The 19,323-nt window shown below is 45.2% G+C and overlaps 1 protein-coding gene across 51 annotated transcripts in view; it reads left to right on the top strand.

Moving 5' to 3' along the window:
• The first annotated feature begins 15,091 nt into the window (after positions 1-15,091).
• Zfp644 (zinc finger protein 644) overlaps positions 15,092-19,323 on the top strand; it is an 80,096-nt gene continuing 75,864 nt past the window's right edge. For 9 of the 51 annotated variants that reach the window (XM_006535079.2, XM_030254662.1, XM_011249516.1 and 6 more), the window contains exons 1-2: positions 15,105-15,394; positions 16,227-16,789. The gene's annotated coding sequence lies outside the window, so the exon portion shown is untranslated. The other 42 variants (XM_011249517.1, XM_011249526.1, XM_006535083.2 and 39 more) reach the window with 17 other exon arrangements.

The raw sequence follows: 19,323 nt of genomic DNA, 5'->3' as shown, positions 1-19,323 counted from the left end.
CCATCAACAAGCTAGCTTGTAGGCTCCATCAGGGATGGCGTGGCTCTCCCTGAGAGCTCTGCGCTCAGGCTGCTCCGGGGAAAGTAAACGCCTAAACCCTTGCTAACCAGACAAAAGCTCGGCAGAGAAACTCCTTTTTTATGAAGGTTAGCCTGAAATACCCGGCAGGCCAACCCTCCCTCCTGTGAAGAGAAGAAGCCATGGTGCCACCGGGGTGTGTGTGTGTGTGTGTGGGGGGGGGGGTGGTGGTGACAAACTGAGGAATTTAGCTGTTTGTGAAAGTATGTGCTCTAGTATCTAAGCAGAAAACCACCGAAAGTGTGCTTAGAACATGGCAACTACTTCCTGTCTTAGGTAAGGTCCCAGCTGGGTGTAGTGGCACAAGGCTGTAGTCCCAGCTACTCTGGAGACAGGCCATCAAGAGGCCTAGACTCTCCCCTCCCTGATCCCTCCTCCCTGTTTCCTCCTTTCCTCCCCCCCCCCAACCCTCTCTCCCTTCCTTCTGGGCTAGGGTTGAATCCAGGGCCTCATGCATGCAAGGCAGGCTCTCTGACACTGAGCAACAGCCCTAGGTCTCATCTCTTTAAAAAACCAAAAAGTTCTGAATAGCCGGAGGAAAGCATGAATCCCAGCACAAACCTTCTCCTCTTTTAAAGGGCTTTTCACTGGCCCTTGCTTATTTTCCGTCAGTACTTCAGCGATTTCTCCTGGTACATCTACCTGCATGCTGGGTAACTTCGGCTAGAGTTCACACTTAACACTTAGTTCTGGATGGTGAGCAGCCTGGAAGTTTTGACCGGATGACTTTTCATTACAAAATGGAGAATATATGCACAGGCCCACCTCGGGCAGCTACCGGATACATTTACTATCAAACAGCAATCAGTGTTGCTGCCTAGAGAGGCTGAGTTTATTTCAGCGTCAACCTATAGGTCGAGACCCCTTTGAGAGTCTAAGGACTCTTTCACGGGGGTGGCCTAAGACCATCAGAAAGCACAGATATTTACGCTAGGATTCATAACAGGAGCGGATGTTCTGAAGTAGCAATGAAATAACTTTAAGGTCGGGAGTCAACGCGGCACGAGGAACTGTATCAAAGGGTGGCAGCCGTGGGAGGGTTGAGAGCCAGCCCTTTATCTCCTCCTTCTGTGCTGTTCCTTAGTCAAAGCTTGGGATAGAGCTGTCACAAGACCTCTTCACTCCTAAGCAATTCAAAACCTATGTTGCTTTTCTAAGTTCCTTCCAACATTCTTCTCATATTAGCTAGATCGGCCTCCGCTGCTCATTTCCAAAGCAGACTGCCAAACTCATCAATTTCTCTTCCCACCCTTAGGGCTGTGCCTTAGTTTCCTCCTTATTAACAGGATGTTATTAAGGATCCTGTTAATCTTATTCCTGTATGTGTTTTTATGTGTTCGAGCATTTTCTCTTTTTTCTTTGTTCTTTCCTTTCTTTTCTTTTTTTCTTACCTTTCTCCTTTCTTTCTTTCTTTCTTTCTCTCTCTCTCTCTCTCTCTCTCTCTCTTTCTTTCTTTCTTTCTTTCTTTCTTTCTTTCTTCCTTCCTTCCTTCCTTCCTTCTTTCCTTTCTTTCTTTTTCTTTTTTCTCTTAAAACTGAAGAGGAAAGAGTATTGTTTCAAGAATTTCCCCCAGAGTAGGGGTGTGGTAGGAGGAGAGGCACTATCTCCCACATACAAGATCCTAACAACAAAACACTGTTTGATTCTGCCAAAGTTCCAGATAGGTTACCGGTGACGTGAGCCAATTTAAACCAGATTAGATTATATTAAAGGCAGGTTTATAGGGAAGCTGCTCTCCAGATTCACTGGCCCAAGGACCAAGGCCCGGGAAGTCGTCATGGGGAAAGGGGAGGTGGTAGGAGAGGAAGAGAGAGAGAAAGGGGAGCAAAGGAGAAGAGAAAAAGAGGAGAGCGAAATGTCTGGTTATATAGGGAAGAGCCTCTGGGGGAAGGGCAGCCCAGCCGCTGGGCTGGAAAGTTTAGGGTTGGGGGCAGGGTGTGCCAGGTATGGAGTGGAGGATGTCAGGAGACCCTGGAAGCCAGGACTGCTTTGGTATGTAAAATATGCCCCTCAGTTTCATGTCCCCTTGTCGAAACCAAACAGTTCCCCTTTGGGAGCCAGTGAGAAGCTCTCTTGGTGAGAGGTTGTGGGCGGAGCACGTGCTTATCTAAGTAGCTATACTAGGGCGTCAGTGCCCAGCAGGGTGGCTTCCTCCCATAGGTGAAGAGAGAGAGTTCCCTCTACTGTTCCCTACCATATACTCTCGCCCTTCCCTAAAGCCCAGGCCACCCAGGAATTGGGGCAGAATTACGCTGTCCCTGCTTATAAGAGCTCACAGTGAACAAGTTCAGCTGTGGCAATCATTTGCAAGCAGGCATGAAGATGGAGGTTGTCCTGCTCCCGGGAGGACAGGCCTGTGGAGTATGAACACACATCTTTGTCCTTATGTGATGGCTTTTAATTCCCTTCCACTGTGCCTTTGTAGACAGCAAATTGACTAGATTCTCACCCAGAGTCATCTTGTGTAGGATTTCCTACAGAGCTCCAAACATGCTTGTATTTGTTCTCTGTCTCTGTTGCTGGGATTGCTGGGATTGAACCCAGGAACTTCAATAGCTGAGTGCCAGTAAGCTATAGTTTCAGCCCCTGACATCCCTCTTTTGAGAAGATAAAGGGATACATTAACCTGTCACTTCCATTTGATGCATAATAATTAATTATGTGATATGCAGGCTTTCTAACAATCTGTTATCCAAACTGTGGCTGAAATTAAAATTAGCATTTGAAAAGTTATTTGCATATGTGTTTGTCTGAGCGCTAGCTTGTACGTGCAAGTGCAGTAGGTACAGAAGCCAGAAGAAGGGGTTGGATCCCTAGGTACTGGAGTTACAAGTGGTTGAGTCACCTAACACAGATTCTAGGAATTGAACTCTGATTCTCTGCAGGAGCAGTCTGAGCTCCTGACCACTGAGCCATCTCTCCAGCCCCAGCATCCATCTTTAACCAAAGGTTAGGGATGTAGCTCAGTTGGTAAAGTGCTTGTGTGGCATGCATAGATCCCTGGAGTAAGCCCATATAAACCAGGCATGCTGGCTCGGGAGTTTGAGGCCCATATATATGTTACACACACACACACATATATACATATACACATATATATGTAACAATTTCACATCTATACATCCTACGTACTGAGCACATGTTGACCCTCTCCCTGCCCAACACTCTCTAGCACATTCATGTTTGTATGTTTCATTCTGTGACTCTCCTCCCTGAAGATTAACCAGGCCCATTTGTGTAATCGGGGGCTTTGGAGTCATCTGTTGCAACCTGGTGTGCCCCAGAGAACACACAACTAAAGATTGATTCTTCCACTCCTAGGATCTATCGATTGCTAATAGTTCAGTTGTAGCAACCCCCAGCTCCCCAACTGTCTTGTGTTGGTGTAGGCAGACAACTACAGTTGATGTGAGTTAATGATTTCAGTACTTCTGTGAAATCCAGACAGTAGTACTGCAAAGCCTTCAGCCTCTCTCTGACCCTTACATACTTCTGCCCTCTCTCCCACCACACTCCCTGAGCCTCGGAGGAGGTGGCATAAGTTACATAAGTCTGGGGTCCTCATCCATCACTCTGTTTAGCAGAGTTTGGCAGTTTCTGTATCCTGGGAAGCCATGGGTCTCCGAATTGGCTACTGTAACTGTTAGAAGAGGTTTTGCTGACTGGGGCTGGGGGCTGCTTTTGTCTATGGATGTAAGTGTAGTATTTAGAATTCACTTTGCAGCTATGCAGGCCTGCTCCAGCCACGTCACTAACCTCACAGCAGAATGATTTCATACTTTCTGAAATTGAATTCCTGGAGCCCTTTTTATTTTTCAAGTACTGTGGGACTGAGTGTCACATGAGGAGAGTAAATGTAACGAGAAGCACAGAATGCAGTGTGAGGCCGAGGAAAGCCTCTCTGAGGGAGGGATGTTCTGTTGAAATGGTGGGCCCTAATGCTTCATATGCAAGCATTTATAGAATAGTGTATGAAAAGAAATGCTCAGAATAAGGGCCCAGCTCTGGCTTGGGCCATGAGCTGAGGCTGTGCAGGTTCCTGGCAAACAGTGATGGTACTGTTCTAGTGATGCAGGGGAGTTCCAGCGAAGGGTCACAGTGGCTACTGTATAGTGCCTGCAGGGGTGGGATAAGATAATTAACAGGACCTGTTTCTATTGTGTCTTAAGAGACTGAGAGGGGAGCGGTGGTGGTACACGCTTTTAATCCCAGCACTCGGGAGGCAGAGGCAGGCAGATTTCTGAGTTCGAGGCCAGCCTGGTCTACAGAGTGAGTTCCAGGACAGCCAGGGCTACACAGAGAAACCCTGTCTTAAACAAACAAACACATACACATACACATACACACAGACACACAGACACACACACACAGACACACACACACACACCAACAGAGGTTGGGCATGGCAGCGCTCACCTCTCACCCCAGGATTCAGGAGGGAGAGGCACAGGAATCTCTGTAATTTCCTGGTCAGCGAGGGTTATATAGTGACTCCCTATCATAAAGCAAAGAAAAGCTAAACAAAGCAAAAACGAAAACCAACAGAAAGTAGGCACGGTAGACTGTGCTCTTGGGAGAAGGTCTGATGGATGACCAGCAATTTCAGCACTTACTATGGGACCCCCACTAAAACACCAAGCTTTCACAAGAATTAGTAAAGTGTCCTAACATTTGTATGGAGCCACCAAAAAAAAAAAAAAAAAAACCTCCATGTGTGTTGGTTATATCCAAAGGCCATTTCGTTAGGTTTCTATTGCTATGACAAATGCCTAAGGAAGCCATCTTTAAAAGAGAAAGGACTATTGCAGGCAGCGTCTGATCTGCCGCCCAGTCCCCCACCCTTACTTAGTGTATTCAATAAACTGTCCATAAACAAAACAACAGAGACTTACACAGAGGAGAAAGGAAGAAAGACTTGTTTTGGTTGATGGCTTCAGAGTTCTCAGTCCACGATGGCTCTGCTCAGTTGTGAACATAGCATGTCAGAGGCAGGAGTAGATGGATGAAGACTCATGATGCAAAGACAGCAAACACCTATCCTGGGGTCCCAAGATAGCCCTCAAGTGCATGCCCCCAGTAAGCTGCGTCTTTTGAAAAGCCCCATCTCCTAATGTTTCCACAACCTCTCAGGTCTGCAGTATGACAAAGAGACATTCAAAATATTGAAGAAACATCTGTACTCTCATATTGCAGCCAGGCTCAGAAAGACAAGCATTGCACAGTCTAACTGATATGGCAAAAACAAATGCCGAAGACGTTAGGAGACGAGTGCTGTCTAGGTGATTATCTGAGATGGAGTAGTGAGATAGGAAGCCATGGTGGAAGGTTGATGTAGAGACACTAACTTAGGAATCAGAAGCTCTGCTGTGCACAGTAAAATGACTGTAGGTACTAATATGCTGTGTATTTCAAAAACCTGTAAGAAATGATAAAATGCATAAGAAGATAGATATGGGATTTACTTATTAATTATCATGTTCTGCATAGGTCTCTGTGTGACAGTATGTGCACAGATGTGTGCCTATGCCCACAGAGACCAGAAGTGGGTGTCAAGTGTCCCTGTCAATCACTCTCCATTCAGTCCTTTGAGTCAGAGTCTCTTCTCTGTGAACCTGGAGTTCACAGTTTTCTCAGCTAAGCTAGCTACTGCCAGCAATTCCTCTGAAGTCATAGGAGCTACTATTAAATGCACATGTCAGATGCCCAGCTTGTGACAAGGGTGCTGGTATCTGACCTCTGGTCCTCATGATTGAGAAGCAAGCACTCTTAACTGCTAAGCCATCTCACCACTCCTGAGATGATTAATCTGATATAAGCATTCCATGATGCATTCATATATCAAAACATCACATGGCACTCTATTACTATGTATAGTTTTTAAGTTTTCCACATGTCATTTAAACATGTCATTTACATGTCATTTCCCATGTCATTTTTTCACATGTCATTTAAACATAAAATTAAAGGGTAGGATATACCTCAGTGATAAAACGTTTGCCTGAGGTCCTGAGAAGACACACAGACAGACATACAATAGACAGATGGATTGACTGACCAACAGCTAGATGATAGACAGACAGACAGATAGATAGACAGACAGACAGATAAAGTACCGAGCACACCAAGAAATCAGAGTGTGTGCTTACATCAGTTGGTAGGCAGGCTGCTTTCTCCAGCAATCCAGATGGTACAAAGCCCATGATTTGGGAAGCAGACAGGCTGTCATCAGCACATTTCACGTACCTACCATACCTGTGATGAATAACCGGTATAATCATTCAGTCTGGTAATGCTGGCAGCAGACAGTGACAGAAAGCTACCCGAGAGGAGGTAAGGAGTGTTTTTAAAACAGACAAAGCAAGAGTGTGGCCCTGTTGGCCCCTTCTTCCCTGAAGACAGTGGTGTCTATGTTTCCTATGTGTTGTTGGGGCGTTGGCCTCTGATTAGAACTTATCCTAGGCAGCTGGCGAAGGTCAGTGGTTTGTCTCCTTGGCCCAATGCCCTGTGCGACTTATCTTCTTTCCCCTTCTCTGATGTCATGCTCTGTGTTTCTGATCCCCTTATGCCTCTAGAGTGTCCCGATGAAGTCCTCAGCTTGCCAGGACTTCTTAGCCTGATTATCCTTGGCCCCACTTTGCCTGGGTCTTATCACTTGTCTTTATGGATATTTATAAAGAGTCCTGAAGATAAAACGCCTGAAGAGAAAGGACCTGCTGTGTCAGAATTCCTCAGCTTGAGGCTACATTGTAAAACTTTGGGAAAGGTTCTTAATTAATGAGCCTCCCATTATGAATTTGTCATGTGGAAGGCTTATTTCTTAGGGCAAAAATAAATCATCCTGGGACTGAGGTTGTGGCTCAGCTGGCAGAGTGCTGTCCTGGCATGCATGAAGTCCTGGGTGGGATCTTCAGCACTGTGTAGGTGTGGTGGTATGTGCCTCTGAAATACACTTGTGGCTGAAGTAACCCTGATGTCCTGCGTCCTTTTGGGACTTACCTAGGTTATGAATGCCCGATGAATTGTTCCTTCACTGGCATTAGAGCCTACTTCTTCCAGATTCCAGCACCTACTGAAGACCAGCTGAGACATCCAGCCTTGTGAAACAACCACTGGATTCTTGGAACTTCCATTCATAGGTGGTCATTGTTGGATTAGCTGGACCACAAACTGTAAGTCATTCTAATAAATATGTATAATATAAATATGTAAACATATATTCTATAAATAAATATAGACAAATATATGCATTATGTCTCTCTAATATATATAGTTAGTTCCGTTACTCTTGAGAACCCAGAATAATACAGATTTTGATACCAGAAATAGGGTGTTGACTGATAGACCTGGCCATGTTTTTGGGAGGATTATGGAAGGACTTTGGAACTTTAGGCTAGAAAAGCCATTGAGTGTTGAGAGCTTAGTTGGGTGTTCTGTAGGAGCTTATAAGAAAAGACGGGACTGGAGAGATGGCTCAGCGGTTAAGAGCACTGACTGCTCTTCCAGAGGTCCTGAGTTTAATTCCCAGCAACCACATGGTGGCTCACAACCATCTGTGATGGTTGTGATCTGATGTTTTCTTCTGGTGTGACTGAAGACAGCTACCGTGCACTCATATACATTAAATAAATAAATAAATCTTTAAAAAAAGAAAGAAAGGAAGGAAGGAAGGAAAGAAAGAAGGAAGGAAGGAAGGAAGAAAGAAAAGACAGCTGAGATCAGTGCAGATAACAGAGGCTTAGCTTGTGAAATTTCAAAGGGAAGAGACCAAAACCAAAAAAAGTACAACCTTTGAGTTACTGGGTCAATGGATGCTGTTCAGCTGGAGTTGTGAAATTAGTGGTGATTAAGAGAAGAGAATATCATTGAGGTAAATCTTCTGGAATGTTTTCCTCAGGGTCAGCACTCAGAAGCTGTGTTCCAGAAATAGTCAAGGTTGTACCTTGTGCTGGCAGCCATACTTGGTAGAGTAAGAGTCACCCAGGTAATACTGACTTTGAAGGCATGAAGGCATCATGGAAAGCAGCTTGGCTTGGCACTGTGTATGGCTGGGCTGGAGTCCCTGAAGAGACTCCAGGAGAAGCTATTGGTGAAAGTGCAGCCCAGTTGCAGCAGAGACCCCAGCGTTGTGGAGATGCAGTACTAAGGTGTGGTCATGAGGAACAGCAGCTGTGGTGGAGTGGAGCCAGCTGGGGTATAGAAGCCAGGCTGTGTGTGCTGCCGCGGGCGGGGACAGAGAAGTGATCTGTGCCCTTTAGATGACCAGAAGATTGTGAGTCGGTCCTAGACATTGGCCATTGAGTTATTTACACAGTTGGAGTTTGGTTTTTTGTTGTTTGTTTTTACTTTTATTTTTTTTATTTTTTGGTTTTTCAAGGCAGGGTTTCTCTGTATAGCCCTGGTTGTCCTAGAACTCACTCTGTAGACCAGGCTGGCCTTTACTCAGAAATCTGCCTGCCTCTGCCTCCTGAGTGCTGGGATTGAAGGCGTGCAACGCCACTGCCCGGCTGGAGTTTGGTTTTGCTTTCATTGTATTGCTACTGTGCCTAGTTCTTCTCTCTTGAAGTAAGAAAAGTATTTAGCATATTTTTTTATTTTATATGAGCCCATTGCTGAGAGAGATTATATGGTTAGAGACTTTGGATTTTAAAAGAGACTGAATTTTAAAATGTTTACATTTTTAAATGTTTGAATTTTTGAAGGCTGAGGGATGTTTTACGTTTACCAAATGTTTTATATTGTGATGTCTTTATTAATGCATTTTTTTAAAAAAGAGAATTATTTACTTATTTTATGTGTATGAATGAGTACACTGTAGCTGTCTTCAGACACACCAGAAGAGAACATCAGATCCCATTACAGATGGCTGTGAGCCACCATGTGATTTCTGGGAATTGAACTCAGGACCTCTGGAAGAGCAGTCAGTGCTCTTAACCATCTCTCTAGTCCTAATGTGTGATTTCTGGGGAATGAATAAGAGAGGAAAGATTGCGGCTTAACAGGGATGTGTTTGTGCATCATGTTGACAGGGGGTCAGTCGTGCTGGCTGGTTTTAGGTCAGCTTTACACACGATAAAGTCCTTCTCAGGGAGGGAGTCTCAACTGAAAAAATGCAGCTGTAAGATCAGGCTGTAAGTCACTTTCCTAACTAGTGATCAATGAAGGTGGAGCAGCCCATTGTGGGAGGAGCCATCCCTGGGCAGGTGATCCTGGTTTCTATCTGAAAGCAGGTTGAGCAAGCCATGGGGAGCAAGCAAGCCAGTAAGCAGCACTCTTCCATGGCTTCTGCATCAGTTCCTGTCTCCAGGTTCCTGCCCTGCTTGAGTTCCTGATCTGACTTTCTCTGGTGATGAACAGCAATGTGGAAGTGTAAGTCAGAATAACCCTTTACTCCCCAAGCAGTTTTGGTCATGGTGTTTCATCACAGCAGTAGAAACACTAACTAAGACAAAAGGTCACAACTATCACTCTTTCCTTCCTTTTCAACATAGTTATAGAATTTTAATTAAATATCTATCTCAGCTGTTTGAGTATTTGCCTAGCATGCACAATGTCCTGAGTTCAAGTCTTAGCTCTGTATACACAGATATTGATAAATGGTAGCACTCAGGAGGTCAGGGCAGGAGGATCTGAAGTTTGATGTCATCTTTGACTACAAAGGGACTTTGAGTCCATTCTTGAATTATAAGGCCCTGTGTCCAAAAATAAATAAACAAATAACCACTTATAAAAATGATTTGAGAGTTCATATTCCTTTGGAAGTGATTTCATTTCATCTATATTTAAACCACCCAATCTGGGGCTATTGATATGTAGTTAAAGGAATCCATTTGTTCAATGGGATCTCCCTGGTTTTGATTACAAGCAGAATCAGTTCATGTGACCTAATTCACTGGCATACTATTCTACACTTTTTCTTTCTTTCTTTCTTTCTTTCTTTCTTTCTTTCTTTCTTTCTTTCTTTCTTTCTTTCTTCCTTCCTTCCTTCCTTCCTTCCTTTCTTTCTTTCTTTCTTTCTTTCTTTCTTTCTTTCTTTCTTTCTTTCTTTTCGAGACAGGTTTTCTCTGTGTATCCTTGGCTGTCCTGGAACTCACTCTGTAGACCAGGCTGGCCTCGAACTCAGAAATCCACCTGCCTCTGCCTCCCAAGTGCTGGGATCAAAGGCGTGTGCCACCATGCCCGGCTCTACACTTTTTCTTAATAAAGCAGATGGGATAGCTGAAATTACAGATGCCTTTCCCCCCCCTTTCATGGATGTCAAGAAAATATTATAGAATATTTGGAATCTTTGACTGAAAAAAGAAAACATGGATGCTCACAGTCAGCTATTGGATGGAACACAGAGCCCCCAATGGAGGAGCTAGACAAAGTACCCAAGGAGCTGAAAGAGTCTGCAACCCTATAGGTGGAACAACAATATGAACTAACCAGTACCCCCAGAGCTTGTCTCTCTAGCTGCATATGTAGCAGAAGATGGCCTAGTCGGCCATCACTGGGAAGAGAGGCCCCTTGGTCTTGCAAACTTTATATGCCCCAGTACAGGGGAACGCCAGGGCCAAGAAGTGGGAGTGGGTGGGTAGGGAAGGAGGGCAGAGGGAGGGGATAGGGGACTTTTGGGATAGCATTTGAAATGTATATAAAGAAAATATCTAATAAAAATAAATAAAAGAAGAAGAAGAAGAAGAAGAAGAAGAAGAAGAAGAAGAAGAAGAAGAAGAAGAAGAAGAAGAAAACTAAGTCATGTGTCAAGTTCTCTGTGTGTGGAAATTTGGTGAAAGTATTCTGGAGGTGGCTCTTATCCAGGAGAAGCCTGGCTGCTTTGATATAGAGAACCTCTGGGTATTTACCTTTAACTTTCTATTTGTCTCTCAGTTGTGTAAGTCAATGGCTTGATCTTATCAGCTGTCTTAGCCAGTGTTCTATGGCTGTGAAGGGACACCATGACCACGGCAGCTCTTATAAAGCAATGCACTAACCTGGGTCTTGCTTACAGTTTCCAAATTTTAGTTCACTACGGTCATGGCGAGAAGCACGGCAGTGTGCTGGTAGACACCGTGCTAGAGAAGTAGCTGAGAGATCTACATCTAGATCTGTCCATAGGCAGCAGGAAGAGAGCGATACTGTGACTGGCTTAGGTTTTTGTAACCCCAAAGCCCACACCCAGTGACATACTCCCTCTAACAAGGCCATGCTTACTTCAACAAGGCCATACCTCCCAATCCCTCTCAGGCAGTGACACTTCTTGATGACCAAGCATTCAAATATATGAGCTTTGGGGGCCACTCTTATTCAAACCACCACATCAACTTTCTATAACTGGTAGTCTCTCTCTCTCTCTCTCTCTCTCTCTCTCTCTCTCTCTCTCTCTCTCTGTGTGTGTGTGTGTGTGTGTCTGTTTGTCTCTTTGCCTTTTATTTACTACCAAGAACCATTGGAGTCATTCATGTTTTAGAACTTAACACCTTGACCTTGTACATACTCTTGACTCTCCTATCTTTTTTTTTTTTTTTCCCCCTGAGACAGGGTTTCTCTGTGTAGCCCTGGCTGTCCTGGAACTCACTCTGCAGACCAGACTGGCCTCAAACTCAGAAATCCACCTGCCTCTGCCTCCCAAGTGCTGGCTGGGATTAAAGGCATGCGCCACCACTGCCCAGCTTTGGACATCCCTATCTCTCACGAGCCTTTTGCTACATTTACTTAGGAACTCGACTTTTTCCCCACTTACCTCAGTGGAATAGAATAAACTACATTCTGGAGTCTGTCTTTCAGTGAGTAGGGTCACGTGCCTGGATGGCTGACTACTGAAACTGAGAAGTGTTTTCTGTCCATGTCTGATGTATATATTATGCACTGAATAACAGGGCATAATAATGTTGATTATTATGCCCTGATTATGCTCCGTGGCCTCCTCTCCCTCTCCAACTTACTGCAGAGGAGTAGTGTACGAACAAGCTTACTGTTGTTATACCACTGAAATTTGGGGCCAGTTGTCATAACACGAAGCTGTTACCAGTACTTCCTTTGCTACTGCGGTATTACTGTCTTGCTTCATCTTTTTTTTTTTTTCTTTCCGTCCTTTCATTTGTTTTCTTGTGCTTTGTTATGGTTTAAATCTGAATTCTCCCGATGGCTCATGCAGGAGAGGCTTGGTCCCCAGCCGATAGGCCTTTGGGACGTGATTGGATCATGAGGATTAACATCGGTAGTAGATCAAGCCATTGGTGAATTCACAATTTGAAGGCATTATTGATAGTGATGGGGTCTATTTGGGTGAATTAGGTCACTGAGGTGTTCCTTGGAAGAGTGGACCTCGACTCTGACCCCATCTTTCCATTCTTTCTACCTTCTGGTTCTGACGTGATGGCTAGTTTTTCTGGCAGTGACTGGTGACTTTGCACCATGTTTCTGCCATTCTCTAATCTGGCAGTGGAGCCAGTTAACCATGGACTAACACTGCGAGCTAAGAACAGTCCTCTCCTCTCTTAAATTGTTTCCTTGTGGTATTTTGAAATTAACAAAACTAACAGGTCCTTCTGTGTGCACTGCTTCAACGTTCTACGTGTAAGGTTCCCTGGCTCAGTGTTCCTTTCTCTCAGCATCCGAGTTTGAGATGCTAAAGAGAATGACAGTAAACATGCTCCTTTGTTTTTGAGTGAGTGATTACACATATGTGGAGGGGTGCACCTGCATACATGGATGCCTAGAGTCCCGAGGGTGGTACGACGTCTACGTGCTGGATTGCTCATGCCTGTGGAGTTCCGAGGTTGATATGACATCTTGATTGCTTTCTTTTTTCTTTTTTTAAAGATTTATTTATTATATATAACTACACTGTAGCTGTCTTCAGACACACCAGAAGAGGGCATCAGATCCCATTACAGACGGTTGTGAATCACCGTGTGTTTGCTGGGATTTGAACTCAGGACCTCTGGAAGAGCAGTCAGTGCTCTTAACCGCCGAGCCATCTCTCCAGCCCCCTTGATTGCTTTCTATCTCATGTATTCAGCAGTGTCTCTTGCTGAACCAAGAGCATTTAGTGAGTCTGGCTAGCCAGCTTGCTGTAAGGATCCCTGTCTCTGAGCCTCACAGGCTACAGTTACAGACCTGATGTCATGTCCATCCAGCTCTTACAAGAGTTCTGGAATCTGAACTCCATCTAGTCTTCACACTGAACAGTGCGCTTTGCCCCCTGGGCCATCTCCCCAGTTCAATTAAACTTTAGATATATTTTATAGGAAAGTATTTGCATACTGAGTCTATTTTCTGTTTTATGAGGTTATTTATTCGTTTATTTATTTATTTTTCTCAACAGGATTTCTTTGTGTAGCCCTAGCTATTCTGGAAGTCTCTTTATAGACGAGGCTAGCCTCAAATTAGCAATTCCCCCACCTCCATAGTGCTGGGAATAAAGGTACTCACCACCGTGCCTGACTCTCATGAGAGCTTTTGTTTATAATTTTAAAAGCTTTATGTTTTTAACCTCCCCACTCCCTACTAAGATGAAAGTAGACTCTTTTCTTAGAACTATGGAAACTCATTTATTCAACACTTTATATAATCTGAATACACACACACACACACACAAAGTATCTGGAGATCCCATACATCGATATATTTTATATATCTGAAATGTGCCCTGAAGTATGCAAGGCTTGGTTCCAGGTGATAGGCCTTTGAGTTCTGCAGGTTAACAGACCTGGTGGGTCAGGAGACATGGCTCACTGGCCAAGAGTACCTTATGTGCTTGCTGGGGACTCAGGATCAGGTCCCTTGTGATATTTCCACATGATGGCCTGTCATTTGCAGCTCCAGTTTCAGGTCCTTCCTGAGGCTCATTTGGACTCTGTGGTACCAGGCATGAAGCATGCGGTGCACAGCCATACATTCAAGCAAAACCCAAACTCATGAGATGAGAATAAGTCTCTAAAGTGCATCTCCTCCAAGCAGTTGGCTGAAAATGGACACAGATTTATTTGTTGTGTATCTATCTATTCGTATATATGAAGGAAAGCTTTCATTTTGAAACAGCTCAACAGTCTAATCTCTCTTTGCCACTTTAGGTTGTAATGAACTTGAACAGGTGACAAGAATGCCTGACACACACACAGCATGAACTCTAGTTGTCAGCAGTTACTAGCAAGCGAAATAATTAGAGTGGATAGTGAAATGTTCGTTCTTTGGGATACATTTGCTGCTTCTGAAGGCACCGTTTTTCAGGAAAGATACTCCCATTCTTGACAAATAAATGTAATTATGGTGTATTCCTGTGAATGTTAATAATATCTCGAAGGCTTGGAGGTGCATAGTTCATGATTACTGCTTAACTACTAAAAAACGTTTTAAAGTTTTTCATGAGAAAAAGTTCAGCGAAACCAAAGAATTTAGTAAGGCAGGCCCATCAGAGTATTCTAGAACGTTTAGCTCACCTTCAACAGGTTAGGAACTTGTTGACTCGGTTCAAAAGCAAAGCGAATACCTCTAATTAGTGCGCTGCTTCCCTCAGAAGCCCATGGCTGAATGCTTGTTAAAAGGGAGATTTAGAAGACCCTCTGGGGAATCTATTGATTACCTGAAGAGTTAACCAGCATTTCTGACGTCTCTTTGCATGACTCCAATTTGGACAATCAAGGCATGTTCCTTAGTGCAGAATCTGCCCTTGCAGAGTCCAAGGAACCCAAATCCGGGCCTTCTTTTTGGGTGTCTTGTCTGGGTAACTGAATTTCTATACCTGATGCTTTTGCCACCTGGCCTGTTTAACATCATAAAACCTGTCTGTGCCAGTTCTCCAAGGTAGGCCTGATATATGTTGCTGGTTCTTTCAACAGCTGGAAAAGGGAACAGGTTTTTGGCAAACTAGCGATTGCAGACACCAGAGATGGGCCTATTCCACCTTAAAGGGCCTAGGCATTCCTGGTACTTGGGTCTTGCAGAGTTTGGTCGCCACCATATTTGGAGCGTGCCTACTTTGGGGCGGGAACCTCCTCCGGAGTGGTTAGGTCACCGCTGGGGGAGGTGACCTTGTTTGGTTTTGGCACGGGAGAGCAGCGGTGCAGCGTTGCTGCCGCCCCCCGTGGGTCTGATTGGCACGGGAGCTCCGGCGGCCCGAGAGCACGGGCGCGCCTCGCTGGCTTCCCCCGGCGGCCGGCGGCCAGGCAGAGGCGGGAAAGCCGCGCGCCTGCGCCGTGGGAACCGAGGCCGGAGGCGAGAAGCGGGGAGCGGAGGGGGCCGTTGGAGCCGAGTAGCGTACAGAGCGGCGTGTGACGCGGGGACGCCGCGCGCTCCCAACGTCGCCCCGGTTTGACGCACACGGCACCAAACTGTGAGTTTCGGGGGTCTTATTCGGTCGGATTAGCCCCGGCCCCGGCCGCGTTTCGGACGTCCGGGCTGAGGCGGTGGCGGGACTGAGGGTGGCGGAAGAAGTTGTGGGGGGACCCGGCCCGCGGCGCTCGGGCCCGGGGAGCTACGCCCTAGGCTGGCTCCCAACCCTCGGAAAGGACGCGTTTTGCCGCACAGGCTAAGATGGCGGCTGCTGCCGAGGAGGCGGAGTTGCTGCTGCACAAGGAGCCCGGGCCGCGGGGTCCGGGAGGCGGCGGTCGCGGGGGGCCGCGGAACCTTAGGTGAGCGGCGGCGGCCGCCGCGGGGCGGGACTCGGAGGCGGGCGCGCGGGGCGGGGGGTGCCTTTCCGCTGCGGCGGCGGCGGATCCGGTGGCGGACACAAAGGGGCCGAGCCGGGCTCTGGACTCGGGGGGTTTTGTTTAGTCACATGTAGCGGAGCAGCCAGTGAGCGGTAGGGGGAAGGGGGCCGAGACCCGGAGGTCCGGGGAGCCCTGCGGTCGCCATTGTAACTCCCCGAGTAACGGGGGCGGTCCGAGAGCAGTCAGGCGGCGCCCCGTGCGCGGCTAGGCTACTCTGTCCGGGCCTGTAGCCCCGGCCCTGGAGGTAACTGTCCACACCCCTCCCCTGACTTTGGGACCAGAGCGCATAGCCTTCCCCTTCTTCCCACTGGTCTGCAACATCTTGTGCCGCTAAGTGCCTGAGAAGTAACTCCAAGAGGTAAAAAAAAAAGAAAAAAAAAGAAAAAAAAACACTCGAAGTGTTTGGGTGGCCACGGGGCTTGGTGGGTATCTAGCTAAAGCTTTTTGCCTCTCCAGGTCTGATTCCCTGGCCTTTGTGTCCCTGGGAGCTTAATCTCTGCCAGAGGAAAGCAGGTGTGTGCTCCGTCCACTCCTCCCGAGAACATGAAGATGAGTTGTCCCAGACCCTTCCCCGTGATTGGAAACTTAGGTGGTTTCTTGTTGCGAGACTTCCACAGACGACTCTCGTGTTGGGATCCATCCATGGTTTAGCGACATTAGTGGAAAAGTTCTCTTCAACTGTTAAAATAATACTGACTTAAATGTAGTTGTTATAAAACTTTCGTATTAGCTTTCAAATTTTATGTGATAAAACTCAACGAGGGGATGCCCACGGCTTGTGGCCCTGAAATGATGTTGGTCCTGTTGTGTGCACAAGTTAATTTCCACAGAAGTATCCAAACACCATCACGTGTTGTGGCCAGTCCTGACTGATGCCAAGTTTACTGCATCTGGGAGATGTGTTGGATTTGCCTTAATCGTGTTGTAGTTTAGTTAATTTTGGCCCCACGAAGGAAAGTGTTTCAGAACCTAAACAACTAAAGTTCCCCAGATCAAGAAAACCTGCTTCAGGGCCATGTGTAAGTATCTAGGGAACTAGGTGTCAGCTATACAGCTGTACCTTATTTCCAGTAGGTTTGGTAAGAAAGAAATGGAGATTCTATATTGAAGTTATAATTCAGTGTAGACCTTTAAACTGGTGAAACCTGAGTGCTTGACTGGTACTAATGCAGTTTGTATGTTGCTGTTGAAAATATGGCTGTAAAAAGTTTTAAGTACTTTATATTGTGTTTGCATCATGCATTGTATTTCAAGTAATACTGAAGTGTGAATTCCAAAAGAGCTGGTGCCTTGTATGTGCCATTAATATAATCACATGAAGGAATATTACACCTTTAGATCTTTGAATTTTTTTTTTTTTCTTTTTTTTTTTTCTGAGACAGGGTTTCTCTGTATAGCCCTGGCTGTCCTGGAACTCACTTTGTAGTCCAGGCTGGCCTCGAACTCAGAAATCTGCCTGCCTCTGCCTCCCAAGTGCTGGAGTGCTGGGATCAAAGGCGTGCACCACCACCGCCCAGCTAGATCTTTAAACTTTTTAACATTACTTAAAACTTTAGTTTTCCTCGTTTCTTAGCTTTCTTTCAAATACAGAGAAGTTTTGTATTAGGAGGCAGGAGATATGCTAACAATCAGATGTGTCCCCTGGATCATACAGTATTAGAAAGGAAGATGGCCAAGAGCTACTGTTCTTACTCATGGCCTTAGCCCTGTAGTGAGCGAGTTAATGCTGGGATGGAAGACGGTCTCTAACTCCTACCCTAGTTCTAGTTTTGTTAGCACCTGGTAGTGGTTTTAAAAACAAGGGGCATTACTGAGCATACCCGTTAATTAAAGTGTCATTAGTGAGACCTTCTGAGACAATACATTTAATGTTATGTAATTTTTAGCAGTGCTGCTTATGTATATATTTTGAGCACTTTCCAACACTGACATGACCCAGAAATGTAAAAGTTAAAAACAAGGAACATGCTTGATAACTAATCTTGGAAAGTTGGAGATAATTGCTGTTACTGCTGCGAAAGTCCAAGGAATGTTGAAGGCCACGCTAGTATCTCTCACTTGGTAATGCCATTTTGTTGGATAAACACATAGGCCTCTCACACTACTATTTAAGTGACTTTTTAAGACCAGCTACTGCTAGTACAAGTCTTAGGAAATGCAACAAGCGGTGAGATCACTCATGGTGGAGTTCACAGTGCTGCTTGGTGTGAGGCTTGTGTGGGTCATTTACAGTGCTTTTTAATTTACTCTAAGAGGGCTGAAAGGCTAGTTCACAATTTTCAACCCTGTGTGTATTTGATTACACTTAGTCTTGCACTAATTAGGGTTACTTTGAGTTATTTTGTAATTATACAGTGAGTGTCACCTGCATGCCTTAATTGCCTTCCAGGTTTTTGAGTTTGTTCAAGTTCTAGGAGAGCTTGGGTAGCAGAAGAAAAGCTTGAGAGACACAAATGGTGGAAGGTCTATTATACCAAAGGCACTGTTACTGTGTAGGATTAAGAGTCCGGACTCTTCTCACAGTGTGACTGGGAGGAAAAGGGTTACTTGCTAAGTGTACCAGCCACACAGTAGAGACTTGGTGTGTAGAAGTTGGCTTGTCAAGTTGTCTATTCTGAGTTTATAGAACATTCTGAGTGGTTTACAGTCCTGTTAGAAAATTAAAAAGAAAGATTTAAAATTAACAATGGGGTTAATGGTGGATTTTGTAATTTGGATATTTATGAGGTCATTGTTTTTCTGCATTTATCTGGTATAGATGTATTTTGTATGTGTAAACATTGGACAGTTTATGAGTTGTAGTCCTAAAGGTGCTGTTTGTGACTAGAAGGAGATAGCTGCTTTTAGTACTACCATTTATGTCATTGAATTTTGGGAGATTTTGAAAATGACTGATTCTAGCGATAGCTCACCCTGCTGGTTGGCTGAAGTATCTCTCTTCTCTTACACAAACAAGTACCTCATCAGATCTGGAGGGTGGAACACCACATTTAGTTGAGTGTTTCATCAGGGCATGGAGTCTGTGTGAAAGGATCTTTTCTGGTGTCTGAAGGTCTCGGTTTCTCTGCTCCTTGGTTTTTCTCAGCCCTCCGTAGTTGACCTGTGGGGTTGCGTGTTTGAACTTAACCTGGAACTCTTAGGTGATGATGGGGTTTGTATGCATCTGTGTTTTTAAATTGTAGATCTCTTGAGATTTGAGACTTGCCAGGCTTGGAAGCCCACACTAGCAGTTCTCTCACTGGTGTAGCTAAGGCAGGATTGTGAATTTGAGGCCTACCTGGGTTATAAAGTTCCATGGCCCCTACAGTCCCATCTTCTTGGTCTCCCAAAATCCCCTCCCAGTTGGTCGATATTAACAAGAAGTCCTGTGATATAACGGTTGCTCTCTTAGAAGAAACGATGAGATTTCAAGAGGAAAAAGAGTGACTTTGTTGAGGTTGGGGAAGGAGGCTAGATTAGGCTAGATTGTCTTGAGATTGCCTCTGCTAATCTTTGACAGACTTTTCTATCTGTAGGGAATTGTTGAGGATTCTTGGGTCTGTAGTTTCATAAG

Source organism: Mus musculus, chromosome 5, assembly GCF_000001635.26.
Source record: "Mus musculus strain C57BL/6J chromosome 5, GRCm38.p6 C57BL/6J".
NCBI lineage: Eukaryota > Metazoa > Chordata > Mammalia > Rodentia > Muridae > Mus > Mus musculus.
The sequence above is the reverse complement of the archived record's forward strand: the minus strand, read 5'-3'. Positions and strand labels throughout refer to the sequence as shown.